The sequence below is a fragment of the Podarcis gaigeae genome, assembly GCF_964106915.1.
Source record: "Podarcis gaigeae genome assembly, chromosome: W".
NCBI lineage: Eukaryota > Metazoa > Chordata > Lepidosauria > Squamata > Lacertidae > Podarcis > Podarcis gaigeae.
In genome coordinates, this window is record NC_139695.1 from 6,237,016 (window position 1) to 6,258,005 (window position 20,990).

A 20,990-nucleotide genomic window follows, 5' to 3' on the forward strand; every position below is an offset into this window, starting at 1 on the left:
AATATTATCCCTGATTTTAGATAGTATAACATAATATTTATCCAAAATTTATCTTTTCTTATAATTTCATTTATCTTCATACTCCTTTTAACTAGCTTTTTGGTGCCATATTGTTAATAATCTTACATCTTTCTTAACATTCATACAATTTACAATATTTTTGTAAGTAGTCTTTGAATTTCTTCCAGTCCTCCTCCACAGCCTCTTCTCCCAGGTCTCGGATTCTGCCAGTCATTTCTGCTAGTTCCATATAGTCTATCAGTTGCATCTGCCATTCTTCCAGTGTGGGCAAATCTTGGGTTTTCCAGTGCTTGGCGACAAGTATCCTTGCTGCTGTTGTTGCATACATAAAAAATGTTCGGTCCTTCTTTAACACCCTCTGGCCGGCGATGCCCAACAGAAAGGCCTCTGGTTTCTTAGAAAAGATATACTTAAATACCTTTTTCAATTCATTATATATCATTTCCCAGAAAGCCTTAACTCTAGGACAGGTCCACCAGAGGTGAAAGAACGTTCCTTCGGTTTCTTTACATTTCCAACATTTATTATCAGACAAATGGTATATTTTTGCGAGCTTGACTGGGGTCATGTACCACCTATATATCATTTTCATAATATTTTCTTTCAAGGCATTACATGCCGTAAATTTCAAACCGGTGGTCCATAACCTTTCCCAGTCAGCAAACATGATATTTTTGTACCCAATATCCTGTGCCCATTTTATCATAGCCGATTTAACCGTTTCATCTTGTGTATTCCATTTTAACAGCAAGTTGTACATTCTTGAAAGTACCTTAGTCTTAGGTTCTAACAGTTCTGTTTCCAATTTCGATTTTTCCACCTGGAATCCTATCTTTTTATCCATCTTGAAAACCTCTTTAATCTGAGCGTAATGTAACCAATCTCACACTTTATCTTTTAGTTTCTCCAAACTCTGCAACCTCCAATTATCTCCATCTTTTTCTATTATTTCCCAATATTTCGGCCATTTGGCCTCCATATTGAGTCTTTTCCGGGCCTTAGCTTCCATTGGTGATAACCACCTTGGGGTCTTATTTTCCAATAGGTCTTTATATTTTATCCAGACATTGAACACTGCTTTCCTGACAATATGGTTCTTAAAAGCCTTATGAAGTTTAACCTTGTCATACCACAAGTATGCATGCCATCCAAAAGCGTTGTTAAATCCTTCCAAATCTAAAACATCAGTGTTTTCAAGAAGCAGCCAATCTTTCAACCAGCAGAAAGCTGCTGATTCATAGTACAGCTTTAAGTCTGGCAGGGCAAAGCCCCCTCTTTCTTTAGCATCAGTTAGTATCTTAAACTTAATTCTGGGCTTTTTGCCCTGCCAGACAAATTTAGAGATATCTCTTTGCCACCTCCCAAAACACTCCATTTTGTCCACAATCTGTAAAGTCTGAAACAAAAACAGCATCTTTGGCAATACATTCATCTTTATAACAGCAATTCGTCCTGACAAGGAAAGTTTCAATCTTGACCAAACTTCTAAATCCCTTTTAATTTCAGACCAGCACTTTTCATAGTTATCCTTAAATAAACTCATATTCTTCGCTGTTATGTTTACCCCTAGGTATCTTACTTTTTTACCAGGGACGCAGGTGGCGCTGTGGGTTAAAGCCTCAGCACCTAGGACTTGCCGATTGAAAGGTCGGCGGTTCGAATCCCTGCGGCGGGGTGCGCTCCCGCTGCTCGGTCCCAGCGCCTGCCAACCTAGCAGTTCGAAAGCACCTCCGGGTGCAAGTAGATAAATAGGGACCGCTTACTAGCGGGAAGGTAAACAGTGTTTCCGTGTGCAGCTCTGGCTCGCCAGATGCAGCTTTGTCACGCTGGCCACGTGACCCGGAAGTGTCTCCGGACAGCGCTGGCCCCTGGCCTCTTAAGTGAGATGGGCGCACAACCCCAGAGTCTGTCAAGACTGGCCCGTACGGGCAGGGGTACCTTTACCTTTACCTATCTTACTTTTTTAACCACATTTAACTCTGTCTCTTTCTGAAACCTTTCTGATTCTAAAGGTGTCAAATTCTTTTCCAAAACCTTGGTTTTCTGCTTGTTAAGTTTAAATCCCGCCACCCGACCAAACTCATGAATCAATTGTAATACCCTTTTTGTACTAGATTCTGGCTCCTGTAGGGTCAAAACTAGGTCATCTGCGAATGCTTTAAGTTTATACTGTTTCGCTCCGACCTGAATTCCTTCCACCAACCGGTCTCCTCTAATCATATTCAAGAGCACCTCCAGGACCGAAATAAATAGCAAAGGGGAGATAGGACAACCTTGTCGTGTTCCTTTTTCAATTTTGAACTCTTCCATCACCACATTGTTCACTATCAATTTAGCCTTTTGTTCCGAATAGATTGCCTCTATCCCATTCTCAAACCCCCGTCCCACTCCCATCCCTTCCAAATTTTTCTTCATAAACTTCCATGAGATGTTATCAAAGGCCTTCTCCGCATCAATAAATATTAACACTGCTTTTGTATTGATATTTGTTTGCAAAAGTTCCAGAATGTCAATAATATTCCTTGTATTAGCAAACAAATGTCTACCTGGGAGAAAGCCTGCCTGGTCCTTGTGAATTACTTCATTTAACACTTTTTAAAATCTGCTTGCTAAAATGTCTGCAAATATTTTGTAATCCACATTTAGGAGGGAGATGGGGCGGTAGTTCTTAAGTTGTGTCTTTTCAGTTTCTAGTTTGGGTATCAATGTGATGAAAGCTGCTTTCCACGACTCCGGTGCCTTCTTCCCCTCCATAATTTCATTGCAAACCTCCATTAAAGGATGTATCAAATAGTCTTTCAATGTCTTATAATATTTGGAGGTAAGCCCATCTGGCCCTGGAGATTTGCCCAGTTGCATGTTCTGAATGGCTTCTTCAATCTCTTGTTGTGTTATTTTATAGTTCAGGATTGTTCTATTTTCCTGAGACAGCCTTGGTAGACCATTCTTTATCAAAAATTGTTCTATCTCCACCTCGTTTTGCGGCCCTTGTGTATAAAGTTGTTTAAAATATCTCTGGAAACACTTTCTGATCTCCACTGGGTTCTGAATATTTCTTTCTTCAATCTCTAAATTTGTAACCGTGTTCAATTTTTGTCTCTTTTTCAGCTGCCATGCTAGCAGCTTTCCACATTTGTTTGCCGATTCAAAAGATCTTTGTTTCATTATCTTAACTTTCCATTCCACTTCCTGATTTATCAATTTAGAATATTGTGCTTGGTAGAGTTTAATTTCTCTTAGAATCTCCTTTGACTTCGGTCTCGATCTTAACTTCTTCTCACATTCTTTAATTTTCTCTAGGATCTTGTCTTTTTTCTCATTCTGTGCTCTTTTCTTTATAGTGTTCTGTTGTATCAGAAACCCCCTCATAACCGCTTTGCTTGCGTCCCAGACGGTTCTTTTTTCCACCGTAGTGTTCAAATTTATCTCAAAGTAGTCCTTCAAAGCTTTTTGGGCCTTTTTAATAATCTCCTGATCTCTAAACAAATTGTCATTCATCTTCCATCTGAAGGAGCCGGTTGGAGTTAGTCTCATGTCCATCTTTACGGCATTATGGTCGGAGCAGGTCTTTGGGCAGATTTCCACTTTTTTTATCTTGGGTGCCAGACCTCTAATTATCCATATTTGGTCGATTCTTGTCCATGTCAGTTGGGCTTCAGAAAAGAATGTTCCTTCTCTTCCCAGGGGATTCTTTGTTCTCCAGATGTCAATCAAGTCCATATTGTCAGTCAGTTCAAAAAATGTTTTAGGTAGTCTGCCATCTTTTGTCACATTTTGGCTATGTGACTTATCCATGTTGGTCGATGCCACCCCATTCATGTCTCCCATCATGATGATGTTGTCATAGTTCAGATAGTCCAGCATTATCTCATGCAGCTTCTTGTAAAATTCCGATTTCCCCTCATTTGGCGCATAAATTCCTAATATCAAAAACTTTTCTCCTTGATTTTGTATCTCGATTGCCAAAATTCTTCCTTGCTCATCTTTGAATAAAAATTTTGGTGACAGGCTCTCTTTTGCATATATCGCCACACCTCTTTTCTTAACTCGGTCCGAAGAGATAAATTCTTGGCCTAATCTTTTATTTATTAGCACTTTTCTATGGAGCCTAGTCACATGTGTTTCTTGCAGGCAAATAATGTCCAATTGTTCTTTTTTCAATATATGAAATATTCTTCTCCTTTTTTCCGGAGAGTTGGCGCCATTAATGTTCCAACTCAGAAGTTGCAGAGACATCCTGGACAAATCTGTTATTGCTCTAGTGGTGGTGTCTTTTCCTCCTGGTCTTCAGACCCCGAAGGTGTGGGTGTAGGTGCAGGCGATGGTCCAGCCCCTAAAGGTCTTTCGATCCCTTTCTGAAGGTCCTCTCCGTAGGTACTCAGAAATTTTTCTTTATCCTCAGCTGTTTTGATTTTCACTTTCTTCCCTCTGAATGTAAAAGATAATCCTTGGGGAAAATCCCACCTAAAAACAATTGAGTTGCTCCTCAGCAATCTTACTAGCTCAGTGTAGGTGGATCTAAGGTCCAGAAGTTGTCTTGGAATGTCTTTGTAAATCTCTGCTCTTTTATCCAAAATTTCAAGTGACTTTCTGTAATGTAATCCTAGTATTTTATCCCTTTCCTCCTTGGATCTCAAAGTAATCAAACAGTCTCTGGGCCTATCTTTCCTTGTTAATTTTCCAAGTCTAAAAGCAGTCACAATTTTAAAGTCCTTTTCTTCCTCCAAAGGCCAAAACTTGGAAAATTCCTTAGTCAGAAACTCAATTAAATTCCCTTGTTCAGGTTCAAGTTCTGGTATAAACCTCAATCTCAAGTTATTTTCCCGAGCCCGTAGTTCAATCATAGACAGATGTTCTCCAACATGCTTATGCAATGGTCTTACCTCCTGCTTCAGTTCTTCAGTTTTTTGAATAGCTTCCTCTGCCAATTTCCGATTTTCTGCGGTGGCTTCAGATAATTTGCCAATTGATTGTGCATTCAAAGTAACTTGTTCAGTTAATTTATTAACACTGGCTGTATTTTGATCAATCTTTGCCGTTTGCTCATCCGCTTTTTTGTCTAAAGCTTCCAATTTCTCAAGTATTTTGTCTAATACTGAAGCAGATCCTCCTGCTGCCATATCCTCTAACCAAGGTTGCTCAATTTCTTCTTCTACTTCCAAAACAGCAGGGACAGATGATCTACGCGGCTGTGAGGTTAAAGTCAGAGTTGTTTGCTTTGCTTTCGCTTTAGCCGCTCTTGTTGATCTCCCAGTGCCACTCATTCCAATTCTGTCTACTGGTCAAGGTCAGACTGAGTATGTTCCCATGGGAAACCACCAGCCCAGAGGGTAAACAACCAAATAGAAGGAAAGGAAAAGAAAAGCAAAGTCACATGCAGTTGTAAATCCAAAGTCCTCTAGAGGGAGCCCAATTATGTTTTGAGGGAGGAAATCAAATTATTAAAGTCAATTATTTAGACCTCCAAACTTTTCCAAGTTCCAATACTTCAAAAATAATGTCCATACAGCCTTTAGTTTCCAAAGAACCTTCAGTTCCCCTGTATTTAGCAGAGTTGATCTCAGAGGTATAACAATGTCTCAGCAAGTGCCAGAAAAAATGATTCAATGTAGCAGTTCCAATAGCACTCAGCTTGTAGCAGCACAAAGAAACAAAGTGTCAAAATTTGCAATCTGACAGTTCTGTTAAATAGGCAGTCCGACTGCCTGGGTTTCTCTGTAAATTTGTAAATCCCACAGAAAAGGTAAAGCACAGTTCGTATTAAGAAGTGAATCACTTAAAGAGTTAAGGAGTTAAGTCTTAAACGCAGCTTCAATAGATGTAAAGATTGATTGCCTTTTAGCGCCTCTTCAAAGGCTCCAAACATCAAAGTCCTTTGCTTTGAATCTTAAACAGAGACAAGAGACGGACTTCCTGGTTGCGTCTCCCGCTTTTAGCCGAATTAGCAGTAATTTAGCCTCCAAATCTTTCCTTCTTTTCTTACTCACGGGTTGTTGTTTTCCAATCGGATGTTCCCAGGAAAAGAGGTCAGCGCTCACCTACAGCAGCTACGCGGCTTCACTCCACAGAAAGAGCGATCGACTCACAGCACCGCGCCAGCCCTTCCACGTTCCGAGACCCCTTACGGGGTCTCTTCTGCATTTCGGGGGGCGCTTCTGGTGCCCGCCGAGTCCCACGGCCACAGGCTGTCGCTGCCTGTGGTTTTCCGACGTGGGTCTCCGCTTCGCCGTAGCGGACGACCCGTTTCTGCGGAGCTCCCCCTTCGCAGTTAGAAGAGGGCAGCCATTGTCGTTCACGCCGCCTCCGGAAGTCCCATGCCCAGTATTATCGGGGGTCCCGCCAGTGTGGCAACGTGAAAGGCAATGGTCTCTGTGTGCCTGGATGCACTCATTCTCATAGGTGGGGTTTGATGTGTCACTTCCCCTCCCAGCAGCTCCCTGCCATCTATCGTGGTCACTTGGAGTGGGAAATCAAGTGGCAGCAGGTGGATCTGGTGCTCCAATGCAAACTCCTTACTAAAAAAATTACAGGAGCTGCCTGAGTCCAGCATTGCTTTCACCTTGACTGGGTGTCCATTTGGGAGTTCTAGCACCACCTCTATCGCTATAGAAACCTTGGGTGGGTCCGGTTGGGGCACTTCTGTTATCTGTTCGCTTGGCTGAGGCGCCCCCCTGTGGGCAGTCAAGCGCTGGCGTTTCCCTGCACCTTTTCCTCTGCGCCCTCCTCCTCGCTTCCAGCAGCTCCCACCATCCCTTGCCAAGCCTTTCTTTGAGGACAGACCCTGGCAAAGTGTCCTGGCCGTTGGCAGAGGAAACACTTCTTGGTGCTTTTCCCAGCCTTTCCCTCCCTTTTGCCTCCTTGGTTGGCGCCAGAAACCTCGCGCGCCCGTGCTCCATCGATTTCCATTGGCACTACGTCATCGGCAGGCAGCTTAGGCATCTCTGGAATTCGGTAGTCAGAGTGGCGCTCTCCCCTCCCTTCCCACCTTTCCAAAGCGCGCGCTTCCTATCGCCAGCGCTGCTTTTGTCAGCTGATCCATGGTCTCCGGGCGGGGCGCGCGGGAGAGCTCATCTTTAACGGCTGGGGACAACCCCTCCTCAAACAGCATCCGTATGGGAGGGCTATCTAGATCCCATTCGAGCCGGTGTATTAGCATCGCAAAGCGGGACCAGTAGTCTCTCACTGAAAGTTCCCCTTGCTTGCATCTCAGCAGCTCCCTCTGGTTCACGCTCTCCCCCAAATGGCTAGAATACATTGCGTCCATTGCCTGAAGAAACTTCAGAACGTCCTTCATGGCGGGGTTCTGCGCGGTCATTAGGGGTCTAACCCATTCCCGCGCGCTGCCCTCAAGGTGCCCCACGATATACGCCACTTGCGCTGCCTCGTCAGCAAAGTCATCCTGCTACAGCTGCAAGGCGTACTCTATTTCTGTTCGGAATCCATTATATTTCTGGGGCTCCCCCCCAAATTTGTGTACTAGTCCTGGCACCTTCCTTGCCACTGGGGTGGGTCTAACCTGCGCGTCTTGGGTGCGCCTCTCGTCCAGCCGCACCATCAGCAGTGCTACATGCCGTTCCAGCTCCTGGTTCCTCTTGAGTAGGTCCTGCGCCCCCGCAGCAGGCTCCGCTGCCCCGGCGCCTCCAGTCTGGCTCATGTTTCCACTGCTTGCGCACAAGTAACAGCAGTGACTCTCGGATTGCTGTAATGGATGTGAGGGGTTACTTGTGCATAACCTTACTTCAGTTCAGTTATTTTGCTTGCCCAACCATGCTTAGGGTCGGAGCTCGCCCTCCGTGACCTGTTAGTCACTTGCAGAATCCGAGAGTGGGCGTCTCTTGAATCTCTTCCAGCATAGAAGCTGTTTGACCCCGAGTCTCCGCCTATGTTCTCTGCGCGGAACGCGTCTGCGCAAATAAGGGGAAGGCAGGGGCATCCCAGCGCTCTCTCCACTAGATTCGGGGGAAGGGTCTTGGAGCCCTGTCACCAATTCCTCCATCTCCCTCTCTGCTCTATGGGTGTTACGTTGAAATCCTTCCCCCCTGCTCGTCCCCTCTCCGGCATCGCCCGGGAGCCCCACCTCCGTTTCTTGCTCTGATGGCAATTCCCTGACATCGCCAATGGAGGCAAAGGCTGTGAAAAGACTCAATATGGAGTCCAAATGGCCGAAATATTGGGAAATTCTGTAACAAGAAGGAGACAAACTGAAATTGCAGTTTTGAGAAATTAAAAGATAAAGTGTGAGACTGGCTTCATTATTACCAAATAATGGAGGCTTACAAGTTGGACAGGAAAATTGGCTTCCAGGTGGAAAAATCAAAATTGGAAACAGAATTGTTAGAACCCAAAATTAAGAATTTGTCAAAGATGTATAACTTGCTGTTGAAATGGAATACGCAGGATGAAACGGTTAAATCAGCTATGATTAAGTGGGCACAAGATATTGGTCATAATATTATGTTTGCTCACTGGGAACAGTTGTGGACCACCGGTATGAAATTTATGGCATGTAATGCCCTAAGAGAGAATATTATGAAAATGATTTATAGGTGGTACATGACCCCAGTCACGCTCGCAAAAATTTACCACTTGCCTGATAATAAATGTTGGAAATGTAAAGAAAATGAAGGTACATTCTTTCACCTTTGGTGGACGTGCCCAAGGATTAAGGCTTTCTGGGAAATGATATATAATGAAATGAAAAAGGTATTTAAATATACCTTCCTGAAGAAACCAGAGGCCTTTCTCCTGGGCATGGTCGGCCAATTGGTGCCAAAGAAGGATAGAACATTTTTTATGTATGCTACAACAGCAGCAAGAATACTCATCGCAAAGTATTGGAAGACACAATACCTACCCACCTTGGAAGAATGGCAGATGAAGGTGATAGACTATATGCGACTGGCAGAAATGACTGGCAGAATCCGAGACCAGGGAAGAGAGACGGCGGAAGAAGATTGGAAGAAATTTAAGGACTATCTTGGGAAATATTGCAAAATTAATAAATGTTAGAATGAGGTTGGTTTAGAAATTAAGTCGTTTTCAGCTGTAATGATTAAGTAAAAAGAAAAGAAAGGTTGAAAATTAAATGAATTTTTTTTTTGTTAGATATTTATTAAGGTTTTAAAAATTATATTAAAAACAAAACATAACAACAATACAATCAAACGCAAACAAAAGAAAAAACAAGTATAATTTCATTACCTTATTTTCTTAAACCTTACTTTCCCGACTTCCCCATACCTCCCCTCTCTGTATTCCAATTTCTATTTTATTAATTCAGCAAATCCTTTCCCTTAATTTCATTTAGTTTTTAACCCTTCTTTTCTTACTACTTATCCAATCCGGCTGGAAACCACACAGTTTCTAAATCAACGTCGTTCTAACATTCATTAACTTTGCAATATTTCTTGAGATAGTCCTTAAATTTCTTCCAATCTTCTTCCGCTGTCTCTCTCCCCTGGTCTCGGATTCTGCCAGTCATTTCTGCCAGTCCCATATAGTCCATCACCTTCATCTGCCATTCTTCCCGGGTGGGTAGATCTTGTGTCTTCCAATACTTTGCGGTGAGTATTCTTGCTGCTGTTGTAGCATACATAAAGAATGTTCTATCCTTCTTTAGCACCGTTTGGCCGACAATACCCAAGAGAAAGGCCTCTGGTTTCTTCAGGAAGGTACATTTAAATACCTTTTTCAATTCATTATATATCATTTCCCAGAAAGCCTTAATCTTTGGGCATGTCCGCCAAAGGTGAAAAAATGTACCTTCAGTCTCTTTACATTTCCAACATTTATTATCAGGCAAGTGGTAAATTTTTGCAAGCTTGACTGGGGTCATGTACCACCTGTAAATCATTTTCATAATATTTTCTCTCAGGGCATTACATGCCGTAAATTTCACACCGGTGGTCCACAACTTTTCCCAGTCAGCAAACAAAATATTATGACCAATGTCTTGTGCCCACTTAATCATAGCTGATTTCACTGTTTCATCCTGCGTATTCCATTTCAACTGCAAGTTATACATTTTTGACAAATTTTTAGTATTGGGTTCTAACAATTGTGTTTCCAATTTTGATTTTTCCACCTGGAAGCCAATTTTCCTGTCCATCTTGTAAACCTCCATTATTTGATAATAATGAAGCCAGTCTCGCACAAAATTAAATGAAAATTAAGGGAGAGGATTTGTTGAATTAATAATTAGAAATTGGAATACAAAAAGGGGAGGTATGAGGAGGTCGAGGAAGTAAGTTATAAGAAAAAAAGGGAATGAAACTTTACTTGTTTTTAAATAGTTTTTAGTTTTGTATATTGTTTTTTATATTTGTTATTTTTTGTGTTTGTGTTTTGTTTTTATTACTTTTTTTGTATAACTTTTGAAATTTCAATAAATATCTTTAAAAAAAAAAAAAAAAACAGTGCCGCCAGTGCTGGGAGTACAACAGGGGTGTGTGTTCGTGACCTTCCTGTAAGTATCTTCACGAATGTGAACGGTGCCTGGAAAACCACCCCACCTCTGCATGCTTTAAGAATAAGCAACAGCCCTTTCGGGGGGCAGGGGGTACTTCAACAACAATGCTAGAGGTGCCCCTGATCCTCTCACCAAGGATCCAGTAACCGCCAGTAACTTGTATCTTGGTCTCACCTTCTCCCCCATCCGCCTCCAGCCCCTCAAAGCCCTCCTAGACCAATACCCCAATAGAAAAGCCGCAATATACCTTTGGGAAGGATTCTCCATGGGGTTCAGAATCCCCGTGGTATTTCCTCCCAACACTGGGGATCCCCAAAATCAGAAGTCTGTATGGGAAAGGCCTGGGATAGTTAGGGAAAAGATACAGAAGGAAATCACGGCAGGTAGGGTTGCAGGTCCCTTTTCTGAGCCCCCCCCCCCCGAGGGTCTTCACTTATCCCCGCTGGGCATTGTACCGAAAAAGGCTCCGGGGGAGTTTCGCATGATCCACAACCTCTCTTACCCAAGGGGAGGCTCTGTCAATGATGCGATACCTCAGGAACTGTGTATGGTGAAATACGCCTCTTTTGACCAGGCAGTTAAAATGATTCGCAGATTTGGGCGAGGAGCACTTCTAGCAAAATGTGACATTGAGTTTGCATTCTGCCTCCTGCCGGTGCATCCATCAGATTTCCGTTGGTTGGGGTTTCGATTTGAGGGGGCGTATTTCATTGACAAAGCAATGCCTATGGGCTGCTCCGTCGCATGCTCAGCATTAGAGTCCTTTAGTACGTTTCTCGATTGGGCCCTGTACTTCAGGACAGGGTCTCTGGGCGTGTCGCATTACCTGGACGACTTTATTCTGGTCGCAGATAATAGACAGCGAGGTTCTCCCCTCTTGGAGGCATTCACAACTCTAGCGGGGGGACCTCAGAGTCAGTGGCGTAGCATGTCAGGGAATCTCGTGCCGTGTCAGAGGAATGTGCCACTCTCCAGGCACCCGGCTCGATTTCCTTGTTGACCTCCCCGTCTGCGACTCCCGGCAGGATACAGGCAAGGTCTCTATCGGCAATCCTCCTCAAACGTGAGAAGAACACACCACTCTTCCCTCCTCCCTGCCTTCCCCAGGGAGGGGAAAGAGACAGACAGAAATGTATTTACATGCCTTTATTTCTGTCTTTGCAGCAGTACAGAGAAACACGTCTGCACTCACCAAACACCAACAGCAGAGAGAGAGACTCCACCCCTGTACTTCCAGTACAGGTCAGATGACACTCTGAGCTAACATCCGGCGCTCAGTACAGTGAATAGACTGTCCCTTTGTCCCAAACATCAACATCCTGTTTGGCTTTCCAGCCAGCTGCAGCTCGCTGTTGCATTGGTCCTTTTTCGTAACAGTTCTGCCCTCTTGGAGGCATTCACAACTCTAGCGGGGGACCTCGGAGTCAGTGGCGTAGCATGGGGGTGCAGGGGGCCCCGGCCGCACCGGGCACAACATCTGGGGGGGCGCTTGCACTCGCAGCTCTCTGCCCCTACCTGGTTCACTCACTCTCTCACTGTAGTGCTGGCTGTGCGAATCCGATCCGAGCCGCTGGGTCGCCGCCCACTGTGGAGGGGGGCGGTGCCAGGCGTGCGGTGCAGTGTGGAGGGGTTAGGGGGTGCAAATTACTTGCTTTGCCCCGGGTGCTGACAACCCACGCTACGCCACTGCTCAGAGTACCACTGGCAGCTGACAAAATGGAGGGCCCAGCCACATCTCTGGTCTATTTGGGCATTGAGTTAGACACCGTGGCCCAAACTTCTAGGCTCCCCCTGGAAAAACTGGTCGCCCTTTAGGCATTGATACAGCAGCTCCTGCCCCTAAAGAAGGTTACCCTTAGACAAATCTCTGTTAGGTCACTTAAATTTTGCTTGTAGGGTGGTGGCACCAGGCCGGCCCTTTTGTGGCCGCCTGGCCAGATTGTCAGCGGGCCTTAGGGCGCCCCAGCATAGGGTACGCCTCTCCAAAGAAGTTAAGTCCGATCTGGGAGTCTGGCTTCAATTCCTCGACAGGTATAATGGCATATCCTTATGGCAAGATACTATGGCTCTCAAGGCTGACTTGCAAGTGTAATCAGACACGGCGGGTTCTCTGGGATTTGGTGTTTATTTCAGGGGACAGTGGTGTGCTCAAAGGTGGCCTGCAGACTGGCAGGGCAAGCCCATTACTCGAGACCTTACATTTTTAGATTTTTTTCCTATTGTAGTGGCAGTACATTTATGGGCGGGACAGTTTCGCAATCATAGGGTTTGTTTCAATACAGACAATCAGTCAGTAGTAGCGGTTCTTTCTAGACAGTCTGCGCATTACACCAGAGTGGGAAACCTGTTACGGTCCTTTGTCCTCTTGTGCCTTGAGCAGAATATATATATTTCAGCCAAATTCGTGCCTGCCGTTAATAATGACATCGCGGATGCTCTGTCTCGTTTTCAGATGGAGCGTTTTCGCTCATTAGCGCCGGATGCACAACAGTCACCGCTGCCTTTCCCGGAGCATCTCTGGAGCCTCGGGAGCGAGAAGTGATGAAGGGATTATTGGGTGCAGTTGCCCCTTCCACAATGAGATCTGATAAGAAAGCGTGGGCCGACTTCCTAAAGTTTCGCAACAGTATACCCAATGCGAGGCAGGATTCAGTTCCTTCAATGAGGGAGGTCCTCCACAACAGCCCACCTGAAGGAGCTGGGCAGGGCACCAAAGACTCTTAACATCCAGTCCGCAGGGATTTCATACTTTTGTAAAGCCTTGTTTGCCACAGATCCGTGCGCTGAATTTGTAGTGCCTAAGGCCTTAGAGGGTTGGTGCAGGCTCTAGCCCCCTAGCACTGACAAGAGGAGGCCCATAACTTTCGACATTCTGACCCAGATCCATAAGAAATTAAGAACAATATGCTGGTCAAAATATGAAGCTCGCCTATTCTCAGCTGCTTATTCCATGGCCTTCTTTGGTGCCCTCCGTATAGGGGAGGTTGTATGTGAAGGGGGGCGGCCCACAGCCATAGGGGCATCCTCCTAAGTGACCTGACCCTGTCCAGTACTGACCTGATGGTGCAAGTACGGAGCTCTAAGATGGACCAGCAGGATAAGGGGGCCCTCCTTCGCTTACCAGCGGCACAAGGGAGTGGACCTTGCCCGGTTAGGGATACTAAGCGTTTCCTCTATTTAAGACCCAACAGACCCGGCCCTTTTTTGATTCACGCGGATGGATCGCTCTTGGCCTGGCACCAGTTTACTTGCGTGATGCGAATGGCATTGGCAGCATGCGGGCTGCTTGCAGCAGAATTTGCAGCTCACTCCTTTCAGATTGGAGCCGCTACCACTGCGGTACACCTCGGGCTCTCAACTGAGAGGATAAAGGACTTGGGGCGGTGGAAATCTAATGCGTATAAAGCGTATGTTAGAAAGCATCTATGACTAGCTGCCTGGTTCCTGACCTGGGTTTTTCTGTTCATTTTCCTTCCAGAATACATGAGGGTGCGCATCTGGTTGGTGGGCCACAGCATTGTGCATTGGGCTAAGAATCGAGCCATGAGCACCGGTTTGGGGCAAAACTTGAACTTACCTTCAAATGTTGAGGTGGCTTGGATTACGCGAAGAGGGATGCGCTGGAACGAATTCAAGCCAGCCGTGATGGCGAGAGCCGCTTCTGAGGGCCCACCTGATGCCTTGGTTATCCAGTGGGGGGAGAATGACCTAGCATACCGCAAAGCTATAGACTTGAGATGGAACATTTTCGATGACTTTGCTGATCTGATGGCGGTTTATCCAAACATTACTATCTTGTGGTCCTCGTTGCTTGAGAGGAGGACATGGAGGGATAGCTTGAGCCCGGTTGCAATCAATAGAGCAAGAAAAGTGTTGGAGCGGGCTGTGGCGCGTAGAGTGGTGGCTCTGGGTGGGTGTGTCATTAGCCACCCCACCATCAATTACTGCAACGAGGCCCTCTACAGAGTTGATGGCATGCATCTGTCAGATGCTGGAAACGACATTTGGTTGGGGGACATCATGGCTGGGATTAGGAGTTGGTTACAGGTTTGAAGGTATTGGCGGCGAGCTTTGCTCGATTGGCGGTTAGGCATTGACAGGGGTAATTGTTATGCAAATAAAGGGGGAAGGAAGCGCCATCACCTTCCCCCAAGGAAAAGGGTAGTCTGGTAGAGGACTCCGGAGGGTGTTGCCCTGTCCGAAACCTAGGGAGGTGAGAGCCTCCGGCACGCCCCCGTGGGATCCTAGTTGGTGTACTTCAACAGGACTCCCATGGCTGGTAGATAACCCTTCCCGGTCCCCATGCCGGGTAGTCGATAGGAGCCAATGCCTAAGGCCAATACCTTCCAATTCCTGTAATCAATAAAGTTGTGGCCTTTTACACCCATTAACCTTAAATAATGTGTCCAGTGTCTTCATTTCACTTGGGGGGAGGGGACTTGCCACGCAACCGCTGCCATCCCTGGGGAAGCTCCCAGAGTTACAGTATTTGCCTCTTTCTTCCTTTTTTTAAAAAAATAATTTTTATTAACCGGCCAATCAAATCAAATCACATCACATCACATAAATTCCGAATTGCAAAGCCGAATTTTAAATTTTGTTGAGGGGACCCATATTTCAAGATCCAAAGGGGGATTCTGATCATCTTCTTGCTACTGTGTTAATGTCCAAATCAGTCCAAACAAAGTTCATAATTCTATCCAATCTTATCTTGCTGTTTCCACATCACCTCTTGTTCATATATTTTCTCTTTTTTTCTTTATGATCTCTTCTGATAGTCTCCTTAAGCCGATAAACACCAATAATAATCCTGTGTGAATTTTTCCATTCTTCCAATCCTCAAATCGAGATGGTTTCCATATATCATCGCCTTCATAGATAACATCACTTTTCCCATCTTTAATTACAGAACTGTCGTTCTTAAGTCCCTCTGAGGAGTTTCACCCACAATATAAAAACAGCTCTATTTCTCTATTTCTCCTCCCAGACTTAAGTCCTCCGACAGAACTTCCCAATATGGCGACGGCACTTTTAACTGCGTCATTCCAAAGCCCTTATACATTCCACGCTCTTCTCAAAACATGCTTTGGTTCGAAAGTTTATCTCCACACAGCCTTAAATCCACAGCTTAAGTCCTTAAAACGACATTTCTGACTTGGAGGGGGGTTCTTGTTTAATCACATAAAAGAAAGAAAGGAAGGTTTTTTCCCCCTCCCCCATCAGTCCCTTTGCCATACCGAGTCTTGGCGTATCTTCTCATGATTTATACTTGCTCCTTCGACTCTTCTTGTTTTATCAGAGATCTCTTCTGTTAGCAGTCTTTACTCCCCCTTCTTCCTTGAAATATGTGCATTCGCTTCATCCAAATTGTTTCTTTTGAAGTTCTTGCAGCTAGTGGCGCGGATCAGAGACGGCGTCCAGGAGCGCCAAAATCCCACAGGAGGGCATTGTGCCCAGTGCCCCCATCCCCACAAATTCGGGGGTGGTATAGGGCACAGCAGGCAAGGGCAGTCCCACCCCACAATCCGGGGGGGGGGGGGGTAGGGAGGCTATTTACTCCCATCACAGCCTCCAAATTACCTCGTGTGGGTCGGAGAGATGTTATTGTCAGCCATCTTCTATTGCGCCCCTAGTGGCCCCTCCAGTACTTGCCTCTTTCAGGGCTGGGAACGGGGAGGGGTGCATCAGGCATTTCTGCTCTTAACACATGCCCCCCCTTTTTAGTCCATAGCCCCAACAAATGTGCTCTGTCCCCCCCCCCCCATAGATGAAGGTTGTGGAAAACCGACGGTACCGGAAAGTGTTTGAGGATATTGTTCAGTTGATGGACAGAATGGAGAACGAAATCCTTCCCTCACTGGAGCTCAGCAGGAGGGAGGTAAAGATGAATAGGATCCTCTCCAGCCCCTTAAAGAGGGTTTGCTGCAAAAAGACCGGGGGGGGGGGAGAAGCCTGCTTTATATCATGTCAGGCCCTTGGCCCATCTAGCTCAGTCTTGTTTATACTGTCTCCGAGTGGTTCCCCAGGATTTCCGGGGGATCTCTCCCAGCCCTACCTGGAGATGCTGGGGATAGAACCTGGGACCCTTGCATGCAAAGCAGATGCCCTTCCACTGAGCTGCAGCCTCTTCCTCACAGGCAAATACTCCAGGGGTAGCTAGTGTGGTGCCCCCCAGATGTTGGACTACAACTCCCATCATCCCCAGCCAACATGGCCAGTGGCAATGGGAAGTTGCAAGTGCAGCAATATCTGGAGAGCCCCACATGGACACTCAAGAACAAACGTGGCCACTGTGTGGTGGCGTTTAGACCTGTTGCATGTGCAGTCCCCTAAATGAGAGCCCGGGGCCAAGGACAAACTTCCCCCTGGAACACGTTTCCTTGCCATCTGCTGAAGGCAAGCACTCTCTTTCCTCCCCCCCCCCTTTTGCTCGGCAGTTTTCGTTTGAGAATGTGAAGTTCCGGCAGCTGCAGAAGGAGAAGTTCCAGATCACAAACAACGGGCAGGTCACTCTCCATTTCTCCTTTATCCCCAAGCTCAGTGACAGCCAGTATTGGAAGCATGGCTTCGCACTGAGCCCTGCGAGGGATACTTGGAGCCCAGTGAGTCATAGAATTGTAGAGTTGGAAAGGGACCCCAAGGGTCATCTAGGGAAGGCCTTCCTTTTCTCCTCCTCTTCCCAACCCTCCTCCCTCAAACCTTGGGAGTTTGGTAGAGCAGGGGAGGCTTAACATTTGTGGGCTGCATTGCCCCATGCTCAAGCCTCCAAGGGCCACACATCAAAGCAGGTGAGCCCAAAGTGTAAAAGTGTGTGTGACCAGCTTTAAACAAACACACACACAAATGAATTGAAGCCCCAAAATGCTGAAGAGTCCCAAAAAACCTTTTGGCATCGCAGGGAACCAGTGAGAGCAGTCCGTCAAAAAATTATTATTATTATTTTTAAAAATGCATATTTTTACGTTGTGGAGGAACAAAAATATATTGGGGAACATATAGAACTAGCCAAACTTTTAAAAACTCAGTGAAATGTAGACTAAAAAAGAAAGTTACATTGGGGGTGCAAAAATCCTTTAGGAGACAAATAAATGCTTTCCCTTTTTATATTCTTTTGTTAGGATCACTTTCTCTTACCCCCCCCCCCCCCCAGTATCCTGTCACCATCTTCTGTGCAGCTGCTGCTTTGGAGGAATAGAGAGGAAAGTGGGGTGGGGGTGGGAACTGAGTCGCTTCTTTTCCTAATTCTTGAAGTTAAGGTTTCCTACATACACCTGTGAGAACAGGACGCTGTACTAGATGGGCCATTGGCCTGATCCAGCAGGCTCATATTGTGTCCTTCTGTTAAATTATTCACTATCTTAACTTTTAATTTACAAACAAACAAACTTGACTATGCCAAAGAGTGTATCTACCTGACCTCCTCCCGTTTTAGATGAGACGGCGGACATTTCCCTGGATGTGTACGTCAGCAAGGACTCTGTGACGCTTCTCAATTCAAGAGAAGATAAGATTGAAGATATCTTTGTCCTTCACCTTGACCCTGGCAAGGACTATTTCCTCACCATCAGTGAGAGCTACCTACCAAGCTGCTTCGGGACCTCCTTGGAAGCCTTGTGCTGGATGAGGCAGCTGATTTGCGAAGTTCCCGTCACCAGACTTATTGACCTGGTAGGGAAAGGGGTTCATTTACCTGGCAGGTTCATTTGCTGAATGTCTACCCTTCCCACTCTGCTTGCCTGCTTGAAAAACAGCTGCTCTTCCACTCAGAAATGTGTGGCCTGGGGGTCCTTCACTGCATTCAGCTTCAGCTCCTGTAGCTGTGCATTCGCTTCCTGTGTGATGTTCATGCCCTTTGTTTGCCTTGACTGAGTCATCCCAGGTTCTGGTCCTCCCACCTGCCCTTTCGCAGGGCCACTAAACCGTGTGCATTTCCCTGCCATCTGCCCAGATACTGTTCAGCCAACAGGCTGTTTCTTTCTCTTCTCAGGGCCTGTGCCATTAACACACTTTGTTGTCTTTTCCCCACTTTTCTTTTGCTCTTGCCTTCCTCCTCTGATCTCAGGGAGAAGACAGCTTCCTAGAAAAGGTAAGAGTTGGTTTGCTATCCTCTAGATGTTCTTGTAGTGGGCTCAAATCAGGTACAGGCAACGCCCCGTTTACACGGGGGTTGCGTTCCGAGGTACTGTGCATTTAAATGAAATTGCATATATTGGGGACAGCATTGGAAAAGCCTGCAAACACCCTCTAAACTTCCGGAAACCCTTTTGAAAGGCCTTTTGAAAACCAGCAGCACTTGCCAGACTCCCTGCAAAACTCCTTGCTCCAACTCTCCACAGGCCTCAAAGGTCGGTGCAAAAGCTCCTGGGAGGGAGTCTAGATGCTGTTTCCATGCCACTTTGCTGCGTTTGTGCTCTTTGGGGGGACATTTTTGCCCCTTCAAGTGCCACTTCCAGCTTTGCGGCAGTGTGCATGTGCCTCGAACGCACGTAAATGGAGTTGCCTGTACTGGAAGGCACTTGTCATGGGACCAGTGGCCATGATCTTCGTTTTTTTGATATTGAGTTTCAGACCATATTTTGTGCTCTCCTCTTTCACCCTCAATAAAAGGTTCTTTAATTCCTCCTCACTTTCTGCCATCAAGGTTGTGTCATCTGCATATCTGAGGTTGTTGATATTTCTTCCGGCAATCTTAATTCCGGCTAGGGATTCGTCAAGGAGACAGTGGTGACTGTCAATTTGGACAGCTGTATACATTTAGAATCATGGAGGATAGGTTTATCAGTGGCTATTTATTGCCACTATTATCATAAACCACATGCTTTTGATTACTAGTTTCTGGGGAACATGATTGTAATGGCTTTAAGGGTTGCTTGTGCGTACGTTACCGCCTCTGCGGGCTAGTTTGCCTGGTTGAGCCGTTTCCCTCTGGACAGCCCTCCACTCCGTGGCTGTTCAGTCGCTGGCAGAATCCGTCAGTGGGCGTTTCTTGAACCTCTTCCAGCAAAGAAGCTCTTTGACGCCAAGTCGCCGCCTACTTTCCCTGCGTGAAAGTCTTCTGCGCAGGGTGGGAATAGGCAGCGGGGGACTTGTGCTCTCCTCGCTGGTCTCTTGCGAAGAGTCCTGGAGCCTACTCTCCGCTTCCCCCATCGGCCCCCCTCTATCCCTGGTGTAGCGCTGATTATCTTCCCCAGCCAGGGATTCGCCTCTCTCCCCGCTTGGCCCCTCTCCAGCATCGCTGCTGAGTCTCGCCTCCTCTGCTAGCTGCGATGGCAGTTCCCTGACATGTGGAGTTTGGAACTGACAGGGTTAAAACTCCGTGGTGTCCTGTATGTGGGAGGAGCTTGACGCAGAGAAGTGTGTCACAGTCTGTGTCACTGTTCAGACTTGCTTTCGCTTCTGGCTGACACGCAGCATAGCTTGGAGGCTGCGTGTGTGTGCTTTTGGAGCACAGAGAAATGTCGGAAGTTTCTGATGGGTTTACTGCTTTGTAAATAAACGCTACTAGAGATAAGAACCGAGCTGTCTCTGGACTTGATTTATCCCTTATCTCACACGGACGCAGGACCGCTGCTACTCTGCTCTCCTGCCAGGTCAGCTCCCCAGCAGAGCCACGCAGGGAAGCCTGACTGGACGCAGGATTTATTTTCCAAATAAATCTCTCCCCCCACCCCAGAACCACCTCCACCCCCGACCCGACCTTTGGATCCAACTTCGTCCCTGTCCTCGGCCGACGATGCAGGGAATCCCCAGAAGGAGCTGTTGCCATCCTCAGAGGATTCAAACCCCGCTTCCCACCCGCTCTGATCTCTCCCCGCAGGGTGGGCCTCCCAGTCTGAATCCTCCCCCCCCCCCGACGCTTCTCCTCCCTCCTCTTCGGAGGCAGGAAAACCCTCAAAGTCCTCCTCGACGTCGGCGGTGCCAAAGTGCTCCTCCCAGAACCTCGCTGGTGGTTGTGGTTTGTGTGGGAACCGACTGTGGAATTCTTCCACTAGATACCCGTCATGGATTGCTTCCGCGGGAACCCACGTGTCTTCTGACCGGGGCTCTTCCTCCCACGCTACCAAGTACTCTACCTTGCGCCCTCGCCACCTGGAATTGAGTATTTCCGTGGCTTGGTTGTGGTGTTCCCTCTCCTCTACCTGCGGGTGTGTGGTGACTTCTCCCTCCCGTCTGGGGAATTCCCGTCCCTCCCTGTACGGAGAGAGTAGGGACCTATGGAACACCGGGTGTAACTTCATGCTGTCAGGCAGCTTGAGTCTGAATGCCACGGGGTTCACCTGCTGAGTCACCTCAAAAGGTCCCAGCCACCTCGGCTGCAATTTCTTGCACCCTCCCTTAAAGGGTAACCCTTGGGTTGACAACCACACCCGGCCTCCCACCCGTATGGTCTCCCCTTCCCGACGGTGCTTGTCTGCCTGCCTCTTGTAGATTTCCTTGGCCCTCTCCAAATTCATCTGGAGTTGTTGGTGCAAGGCCTCCATTTCTTCCACAAACTGCTCTG

At 46.7% G+C, this 20,990-nt stretch overlaps 1 pseudogene across 1 annotated transcript in view; it reads left to right on the top strand.

Annotated features, from left to right (window-relative positions):
• Positions 1 to 20,990, top strand: part of LOC310836034 (inositol polyphosphate 5-phosphatase OCRL-like) — a 72,475-nt pseudogene that overhangs the window by 43,032 nt on the left and 8,453 nt on the right. Inside the window, exons 5-8 of the transcript XR_014568644.1 lie at positions 16,257 to 16,367; positions 16,927 to 17,091; positions 17,922 to 18,157; positions 18,552 to 18,575. The product of XR_014568644.1 is annotated as an inositol polyphosphate 5-phosphatase OCRL-like (transcript). The remainder of the gene's footprint in view (positions 1 to 16,256; positions 16,368 to 16,926; positions 17,092 to 17,921; positions 18,158 to 18,551; positions 18,576 to 20,990) is intronic.